The sequence below is a fragment of the Ovis aries genome, chromosome 7 (genome assembly GCF_016772045.2).
Source record: "Ovis aries strain OAR_USU_Benz2616 breed Rambouillet chromosome 7, ARS-UI_Ramb_v3.0, whole genome shotgun sequence".
Classification (NCBI taxonomy): Eukaryota; Metazoa; Chordata; class Mammalia; order Artiodactyla; family Bovidae; genus Ovis; species Ovis aries.
Window position 1 is genome coordinate 40858068 of NC_056060.1, and position 10530 is coordinate 40868597.

Here is a 10530-nt window from a genome sequence, read left to right on the forward strand (position 1 = left end):
TATTGTAATCATACAGTCAGTGCAATAAAGGCTGGTTTATTTAAGAGAGCAAGACATTACGCGGAGACAGAACAAGACCAAGACCTAGAGTATTTTAAAAACGTAGCTCTAACTTTCAATTTTCTCATTTGAAATTTTAGAACAATGATCAATGCCCCAACTACCTCACAGAGCTTTTGGAAGGTCAAATCAGACAAGTGCCTGAGTATGCCTTTTTAAAATGCAGCACAGATCCTTTCCAAGGAGCTGACAAGATGGCGGAAGCGGAACAGAATTAGAAGCGGACCATCCGCAAGTTCACCTACCGTGGCGTGGATCTCGACCGTGTCCTACAACCTGGACATGTCCTATGAGCAGCCGATGCAGCTGTAAGGTGAGAGGCGGCGGTGGCAGCTGAACCTCGGCCTCCAGCGGAAGCGAGACTGGAGGCTGAAGCGAGACTGCTGAAGCGGCTGCACAAGGCCAGGAAGGATGCGCTGCCCCTGGAGAAGCCCGAGGTGGGGAAGACGCACCTGCGCAAACTGATCTTCCTGCCACAGATGCTGGACAGCATGATAGGCGTCTACAACCGCAAGACCTTCAACCTGGTGGAAATCAAGCCTGAGATGATTGGCCACTACCTAGGCGAGTTCTCCATCACTTACAAGCCGGTGAAGCACAGCGCGCCGGGCATGGGGCCACACACTCCTCCTGATTCCTCCCCCTCAAGTAGCCTGCTGGCCAACAGAGGCAGAGACTTCTAAAAATAGATACATTTTTTAAATGCAGTATAAAATATATCCACAGAGCCAAAATGCCTAGGGTCCAAACACAGGCCCACCAGTTTTTGGCCATGTGAACTCGAGTAAATTATTGAACTTCTCTGTGCCTAAAGTTTCTCATCTGTAAAGTGGAAAGAGTAGGGGGGGCCCTCATCATGGCTTTTAACTAATGACTAGCTGGGGCGAGGGTACAAAAGCCGTCCTCCATTCCTAGCAATGAGGCAAGGTACCACTTACACTCCAGAGCCCCCAGACATCACGCTGAGACCATACTTCCCCCGAAATCCCATCCTTGTGTAGTACCTTCTCTTTTCTTACTCTGCTTCCCTCTCTCCCTTACCAGTTTTCCTTAAGAATATTAAGGAACTCTTAATAAACCTCATGCACACAAATTGCTTTTGCAGACTCTGTTTTTATAGAGCCCAAACTAAGTTCAGTACTGCTCACATGAAGTTGCTGATAATACAAGAAGAGAACTTGAAACAGCGCCTGGCATGTAGTAATTTCTCAGTAACACTGAATAGAAAATAGGCCAGAAAACAGTCACATGATAATCACAATAATGATGTTACAAAACCCCTGGCTTACTGGGAAGGCTCAGGAGGCACGGAATATGTGTGTACTTATAACTGATTCACATTGTTATACAGTGGAGACTGGCATAGCATCGTGGAGCAATTATACTCTAATGAAAAAAATAAATTTAAAAAAATGTTTAAAGAAAAAACCTGACTTGCAGTTAACATGTATGGAGATTTAAAGTCCTCCCTCTTGAAGTAATACCATTTGCAGCAACATGGATGGACCTAGAGAGTGTCAAACTAAGTGAAGTAAGTCAGAAAGAGAAGACGAATCCCAAATGACAGACATAGCCAACAGCCTGTGGTTGCAGGCAGGGAGTGGGGAGGATGGATTAGGAGTTTGGAAATTATGTGAAAAATAATATATATGTGTATGACTGGATCACTCTGCTGTACAGCAGAAGTTAAGACAGCATTGTAAACAATTATACTTCAATAATTTTTTTTTTAAAAAGACATCCCTCTATCCTAACAAGTAAAAAGCTGAACAAACTGAAAAATCAGCAGCTCGACTTAGATCTGGCAGAACTGAGATTACAAGGTAACACCCCTAAAACTGGAGAGACAGACAGGGGGATACTGAGAATTACAACGTATTAGAGCAGAAATCCACAGGCGGAAGGCTCCACAGAAACAGTTGCTGGGGTAAGAAAACCTGATCTGTAATTGACAAATTGCTGGAAGCTCAGTGTGGATAAATCTGAGAGTTGAAAATTCCAGGTGGACCCAATCATTGGATGTAGGGGTGGGGAATAATTGGGGGCGGGGGGTGGATTCTATGAGTTTTACCTCCAGGAGCTCTTCCAGGTTCTTACAGTGAAGAAATGGAAAAAATATATATATATATATCCCCTGGTGCTTCCTGCATGGGGAGGGGGAAAGTAACCATTTTGAAATAATCAGAGTATCCTATTCTAACAGAGCCTACCCTCAAGAGAAATTATTTTACCAGATCCTAAATTATTGGGTTTTATCAGAGCCTAACTAACCCAGCAGAAGGGAAATGCCCAATTCTAGCCCCTCTAGCCATCCTGTCCCAGCTAAGATGGTGGGGCACTTGTGAAGTCCACAGTCCTGGGGCACAGGCTCACTAAGAGACTGATACCTAATCCTAGGACTGTAGAACACTTCCTCTGCCCCCACAAAAAAACTTACCACCACATCCCTGAAGGACTATTCCCTGCAGTTCCTTACATCCCACTTTGAACAAAAAATTACAAGACGTAATAAAATGCAAAAAAAAAAAAAAAAAAACAGCTTGAAGAGAGAAAGCAAGCATCGGAACCAAACTCAGATATGGCAAAGATGTTGAAACGATCAAATGGGAATTTAAAACAACCATGATTGGGAATTCGCTGGCTGTCCGGTGGTTAGGATTTGGCACTTCAACTGCCAGGGCTTGGGTACCATCCCTGATGGGGCAACTAAAGTGGTGCAGCCCTCCCCATCCCCACCACACCCCCACAAAAAACAACTCTCTCAATATATTAAGGACTGTAATGGAGGGTGAGTTTAATTTCTCTCTGATTGAGTGGACTGGACTTATTGGATCACATCTATTGAATAGATTAAAGTAGAAGTGACAGGATGTCTCTTCCAATAGTAGGTTATATAAAGACTGGAGTTTCCATCTGGGGTGCTCTCACCGCCTCCTTCTTTGTCCTTGATCCTGTACTTCTGAAGAAGCCCTACAAAAATGTTCACATGACAAGGAGCTATAGCTGCTGCCAACAACCCCCATGAGACATCCTGAAAATGGACCCTCCGGCTCTTCACGGGTTTGCAGCCCTGGCCGACCAGTTAACTGCAACCTCACAAAAGATCAGGAGCCAGTGTCTGGATTATTGACCCACAGAAACTCTGACCCTAGAATTGTTTGTTGCTTTAAGCTGCCAAATCTAGGGCAATCTGTTACACAGCAATCAATAGCTGACCACATGGAAAGATAATAAAATTCCAGATAGCGGTGGTTTGATAAAAAAATAAGGGAGAAACACCAAGACTATGGACAAAATGAGATGGACTGGAAATGGAGTTACCTATGTGTATGAAGAGCATCAGAAAATGAAACTGGAGAACACAAATCTCACCATGTCGGTATGGGAAAAGCCAAAATAAGTATCATAATCTACAGGAAACTCAGTGGTGAAACCAGATCCCTACGCTCAGTGAGGTGGCTCTGCTATTAGAGGGAGCACTGCCAGTAGAAACCCAGTGTCTTTAAAGCAAATGCAAAGTGTCATTATGAAGGGAGAGAGAAAACAGAAAAGCCTTTCCTTGGGGAAAGAGAGCAAAGGCAAATAATCAGTCTTTAAAAAAAAAAAAATCCAGAATGAATGCTTTACTCTTCTCCTGCTAGAACAAGGGTATCAGATAATTCAAATTCTTTGTATTGAAGGTTGCTTTTTCTGGTCACCTGAATATAAATTAATAAGATGTTCCTGTATATTCAGTCTTAACTGGAAGGATTTCAAAGAAACTTTCCAAAGTCATTAGACATGAATAGAGTCCCCAGGACTCTCAACTTTTCCAAGGTGGCTCGGTAGCTTCTTTCCCAAAGTTTCCTTTACTCTGGGATGACCCTGCTCGTCCTCCTGACAGAAGAGGGTGCTGAAGGCTAACAGGGCTGATCCAAGTTCTGCTCTCAGCTCCATCTAAGCAGCCACAGGAACTCAGATAAGACCTTTCTCTTTTGCAACTTCCTTCCTTATTTGTCACACAGGGTTGACAATGCCATGCTTCACAGCACTGATGTCGAACAGATTACAGAGAGAAAAAGCACTTGGCCAACTGTAAAGTGCTGCCCAAAGAGAAAAGGGGAATTCCTTTCAGCTGCCACATCTCCCAAAGAACCCTGTCTCTCAGCCACTGTCAACTCCTGAGTCATAGCAGACCTTTTATTAGCAGGAAATGCTTCTCTTCGACATTTGCTGTCTCTTTGATTAGAACCATGACAATATCCCTGTGCTTTCAGCATGCCGGCCCACCTCCCTTCGTCGCCTGTGGCTGGTGTTATTATTTCTGCCTTCCCTCTGGCTGCCCTCAGACTTTCCTTTTACTCCCTCTCTGCCTCCTTTCACCTGGGAGATAGTTCCCCCCAGAAAACGCTTCAGCAGTATCTTGAGGAAACTGCTGAGGAGTCGTTCTGTTTTCATTTTCCCAAGAATAGCTGCCTGCTGAGTGAGAACTCGTTCTCCACTGTGCTGCCGCCCTAAAAATCGGCTCTGAATTGTCTGGCCAGCGCAGTCCTGAACTACTGTGGACCAGGGATACTGAAATTCTGAATAACATCTTCTCGCTTTCCTAAGACACCGAATTCCCCAGTATTGTAAATCCAGGATGCTTCATGTCCCACCAACCTGGCCTGCACCCCCTTTTCCATGGGGGAACTGTTGGTGGTTCAGAACATGGATTTCAGAACCTCTCCATGCTTCATTTCTCAGGAGGATCTTATTAACTGCCTGCCAAGGTCACAGGTCAGCACGCAATAAGACAGTATATAGGGACTTCCCTGGTGGCTGAGTGGTAAAGAATCCACCTGCCAATGCAGGAGACGTGGATTCAAGCCCGGATTCAGGAAGATCCTATGTGCTGTACAGCAGCTAAGCCCCTGCGCAACTAGTGAGCCCGTGCTCCAGGGCCCGGGAGCTGTAGCTACTGAGCCCACATGCTTAGAGCCAGAGCTCTAAAACAAAAGAAACCACTGCACTAAGCCCACACACCACAAAGAAAAGTAGCCTCCCCTCGCCACGACTGAAGAAGCGCCCGCAGAGCAACAAAGACCCAGCCCAGCCAAAATAAATAAATAAAATTTACATACATATATATATTTTAAAAAGACAATATACAGTATGTTTACAGGTGCGCCAGGCACAGATATATCCTCCAGGAATGCACTGTTACAACAGAATTACTGTTCACAGGGTTTCAGTTCCTCTTCCGAGCTACCCTAGCTTCTTCCCTCCGCAGCCCTTTGTCCCCGCCACCCCCACCCCACCACTTCCTTCCTTGCTGCAGATTCCGAAAGGCCCCAGCAGGGCCTCCCTCCTCTGCAGAGTGCCACTGCGCCAGCCTACAACACTGTCTCCCTCACTGAATGCCCACAGCTCTGTCTCTGCCACTCATGGGGAACTAGTCCCCTTCTTCCTTCTGCTGTTCATTATCTTTCTTTGCGTGCTGTTATTTAACCCAAGCAGGCTTTATTTGCTGACACTGTGCATTGTTATCAATATTTTATCAGACTTCCACCCAGGCCCAGTAATGAAGATGCTGAATTTTAAAACAATGTAAATAAATACCACTGAATAACACTACAAAGAGGAATATTGGCTAAATTTAGGGTCCAAAAGTGAGTCAGGTTTTCCTCAGGGCTCCCTTTATACCTTCTAGAGCTGTTCTTATTAATAAAGAAGATTCAGTTCCCACACAGATTTATCAGTAAAATTATCAGAAATGGAAATAACATAAAATATGTAGACGTGTTCTGAAAAGGTGGCAAGAGGATTCTACAGTTTGAAAAAAAAAGTAATTAGATAAAAGTCATTAGACTCTAAGTAAGGTAAGGTCAACTGGCTGGAAATTACAAAATAAACACCTGGGAGGCTCAATTTTTAAAACCAGAAAAATATTGAGGTAAAGTTAGTAAAGTTGTTGAAAAAGAGAGCTGGCTATAAACATCAAGGAGGAGTAACCAGGAGAGAGAGAAGTCCCACCATGTAATCTGTGCCCAAGACCCGGGAGTTGGTTTCTATCAGACCTCACAAACTAGGGGTGCCTCCTAGAGTAGAGACACATCCCTTTGCCTCTCTTCCTGGCCCTGACCAACGAGACAAATAAGGGGTATTTTCAAAGTCAGTATTAAAAAGAGACCAAGGGTGATTTCAAGGGTCACCCAGGGAAATCTCTCCCCACTTACTTGCTGATTCCTAAAAAGTACTTTCTGCTCTAAGTAGAGACTGAGGCTGAATATGTGAACACAGTTCCACACATTGATGAACAATCTACAAATGCACACAGTGCTAAGTCACGTCTTCTGGGTTTTATTGGGAAAAGTGAAAGTGTTAGCTACTCAGTCATGGCCGAATCTTTGCAACCACATGGACTGTAGCCCTCCAGGTTCCTCTGTCCATGGGATTCTCCAGGCAAGAATATTGGAGAGGACTCCCATTCCCTTCTCCAGGGGATCTTCCCAACCCAGGGCCTGAACCTGGGCCTCCCTTTATTGGGAAGAAAGGAATCAAAAAGACCAGTGTGGAATGAGACCCCAGAAGTGATCAACTAGCTTGGAACTTCAAACAAAATACAGAGAATTTGTGTTCCAGGATCACCCCCACCAGGTTTGCTGGTATGTTTGCAGGCAGCTCTGCTAGTTAAGTTACTTCGTGACTCTAGTAAAGTTGTGGATTCACCTGAGCCAGCCCTGGAACTGTGCCATGATCAAACAAGTACAGTGTTTAGTAGTAAGAATAATTTTAAAGATATTTCCTCTAATTCCTCAACGAGTGTTGAAGAGGGTTGTCATGGACTAAATTGTATGCCACCAGCACAAAATTCCTAGGTTGAAGCTCTGGCCCCCAGGGGGATTGTATTTGGAGATAAGACATTGAAGGAGGTATTTAAGATTAAAAGAGGTCATAAGGGTGGGGCTCCAATCCAATAAGAAGAGAACACCAGGAGTGCAGGCAATGTAGAGGAAAGAACATGTGAGGTCACAATGAGGAGGCACGGTCTGCAAGCCAGGAGGAGAAACGTCATTAGAAACCAACCCTGCTGGCTCCTTGATCTAGGGATTCCAGCCTCCAGAACTGTGAAAAAGCAAATTTTTCTTATTGAAGCCACCCAGTTTGAGGTATTCTGTTATGGCAATCCAGGCATATGAATACAAATGCCTAGTTTATAACCAACACACACACAAAAACACACAGATATACATCTCCCCATAGGGAGATAAAGAACCCAAGCTGACCCTTGCAGAATCCTCTTGATGGACTCCAGGGTGCAGGATGGAAAGTCCACAGATTCTCTCATATTAATACTTCTTATCCCATCTCAACACAGTCATTAAAATAGAATATCTCTTCCTGGGGCATTCATACATACAGGTCAACACACACTTATTATGCACCTGCAGTGACACATACTAGGACCTGGAATACAAAGATGAAGACGTCTGCTTTCAAGGCTCTTATAGCAGACTCACCAGTCATTGGGTCTGAGGCCACTGGAACTGGCTGCTCCTTCCTGGTCACCCTCTGCCCACCTCGGCAGAGGGATGCAGAACGTGCCTCTGAGCCTTAAGTCCTATAGTCTCCAACTCTGGATGGATTCGGCTTGGGCAACTTTCCTATCTTGTCTGCTTCTAAGATGTTTATACCTCTGTGATATGGGTACCATTGTAAGCTCCACTTTTACTAATAAGATAAATGAGATAATGAAACTCTATAACTGGGCTGAGGTCCTAAGCCTGAGGATTGGAAACTTGGTGACTTCACAGTTCCAGGCACCTATTACCCTATTATATTCTTCCTTGGTTGCATAACCTTTAATCAATTGTCTTAAGTATTTAAGTCATTTGCATTTGTTACTTAGCATCATAAGTTAAGGGCTTCCCCTGGTGGTAAAGAATCTGCCTGCAGTGTTAGAGACCTGGGTTCAATCTGGGTCAGGAAGATCCCTGAAGAAGGAATGGCTACCCACTCCGGTATTCTTGCCTGGAGAATTCCATGGACAGAGGAATTTGGCAGGCTACATTCCATGGGGTCGCAAAGAGTAGGACATGATTGAGCAACTAAACCTATTTAATCATAATTTAAAGGAGTTGATGTATACTTTACAGGTGACACCATAAGGAGGAGAAGCCTAAATAACAGGGTAATCATTAAAAGGGCTTGGAAGACACTCTTCATCCAGGCTCATGCCAACTGCATGCTTCTAATACACCCCCTACCCCACTGATAACTCCACAAAAGGGTTAAAGAACCCTTTTGCATGACGTTGGTTATGATAATCAAATTCCTGTCATAGGGGACAATTTTCCTGATGTTTTTTCACCTTGAAAATTGTTCCTCTTACAAACTAGGGGTTAAGGCAGGTTTCCGTAGTGTAGTGGCTATCACGTTCGCCTGACAAACTAGAAGTTATCAGTGGGGAGAGAGTGGGGCAGGGGCAAAATAGGGGTAGGGCATTAAGAACTACAAACTATTAGGTATAAAATAAGCTACAAGGATATACTGTACAACACGGGGACTATAACCAATATTTCATAATAACTATAAATGAAGTATAACCTTCAAAAAGTTAATCACTATATGTACACTTGTAACATATAATATTGTATAGCAACTCTACTTCAATAAAAGAAAAAAAAATTATTCCTCTTAAAAATAAAGTAGACAGGTGGTTTCCAGGGAGTGGGAGTAGGAGAAATGGGGAGATCATGGCCAGAGGGTACAAATTCTGTTATAATATTAACAAGGTCTAGGAATCTCATGTACAGCATGGTGACTATAGCTAATAATACTGTATCATACACTAAATATTGCTAAGAGACTAATCGTAAACGATTTTAGATTTTACCACCAAACAAGCAGGTAATTACCTGATAGGGTGTTCCTGTGATGGAGGTATTAGCTAATGCTATGGTGAGTGCTAATCATTTTGCAATATGTAAATACATTGTATCAAACACTGCAAACTTTACAAATACACAGTGTTATATGTCAATTATATCTCAGTAACCTGGAAAAAATTGTTCCTTCTAAACCTCTTAAACCTCCTAAACATCACATTCAACTGCCTTTTTCTATCATTCAGACAGGTAAACAGGAATTTCATTTTTTTTTTAATGAAGACAGGGTTTATCTTCTCTCCAACCCCGCATAAAGCCTTTAACTGTGTGATTACTCTGCCATCTAGCTTCCTAAGCCTATACGGCTGTTCTTGAGACTATCCTGGGGCATATTAGGGCTATGTGCTGCTTTAGTTTAAAATGCATTGGTTTAGATTACTTAACAACCGTTCAGTGATCACACACACATACACACAGCAGGAACAAGAAGCATGCTGTCTCTTCAACAGGAAGACATCCTTGTCAGAAAGGTCAGTCTACAAGGTGGTGCAAGAGAACTGAGCCCGTTGAGATTTCTGCTTGGAAAAAAAAAAAAAAAAAACAAAAGAATGGAATAGCATTCCTTCTTTTCAAGAATCTGGAATGCAGATTTTAAGACTTAAAGTGAGTGAAGTTAACACGAAAAGCCACCACACAAAACACCAAGCATCCATCATCTGTTGATTAAATCTTCTAAATTTAGTTGAAAAGAGAAACTGCTTTGGAATAGTCTGTGTGTGTACTACAACAACAGTTTCTTTAAACTTGCTACATCTAAGCTACTCTCAGCTCAGTTCAGTTCAGTCCCTCAGTTCTGTCTGACTCTTTGTGACCCCATGGACTACAGCACACCAGGCTTCCCTGCCCATCACCAACTCCCGGAGCTTGCTCAAACTCATTCCATTGAGTCAATGATGCCATCCAACCATCTCATCCTCTGTCGTCCCCTTCTCCTGCCTTCAATGGGGAACAGAATTTGCCACCCTGGTTATTTTGTAAGAGATAGCAGACTCTTTGAAAACCAAGTAGAAGTTTACCTTTTGTAAGAAATGTTTACATTTGCAAGGAAAATCCCCAATGGTAAGGACAGCTCCCTCTCCAGATACCTAGTAGAGCAGGAGTGTTGGGCTGCAACCCACAGGCCCACAAGCCTTCTAGTTGCCCAGCCACAAGACCAAAGAAGGAGCCCAAAGGCAGCAACAGAGACAGCAGTGATTTAGTGGAGAGCGAATCTTACAAGTCTGCAGCTAAAAGTCCTGGAGGAACACTACTGCAGATAGAAGACAGGACACACAGCCTCCTCCTTTGCTCCCTTCTCAACACTACACTCCTTGGCAGAACTCTGCCTCTGTCATTCTCCACATAGGCTTACTAGCTCTATCTTATCCAGTAGACTCTAAGCATCATTTCAGCAAGAACTGTGAACATTCTTTTTTGCCATCACTTTATCCCTGGTACTTAACATAGTTGCTTACACTAATGAGACAGTTCATATATATTTGTGAGATGAATGAATGAATGCATGTATGAGCATATTTTTCTTCACTGGATTGACTATAGAGTTATAGACTTGAAGCCAGGA

At 43.4% G+C, this 10530-nt stretch overlaps 1 pseudogene; it reads left to right on the forward strand.

The window, feature by feature from the left end:
- Window positions 1–254: 254 nt before the first annotated feature.
- LOC101121606 (small ribosomal subunit protein uS19-like) lies at window positions 255–712 on the forward strand (annotated as a pseudogene).
- Window positions 713–10530: the final 9818 nt, after the last annotated feature.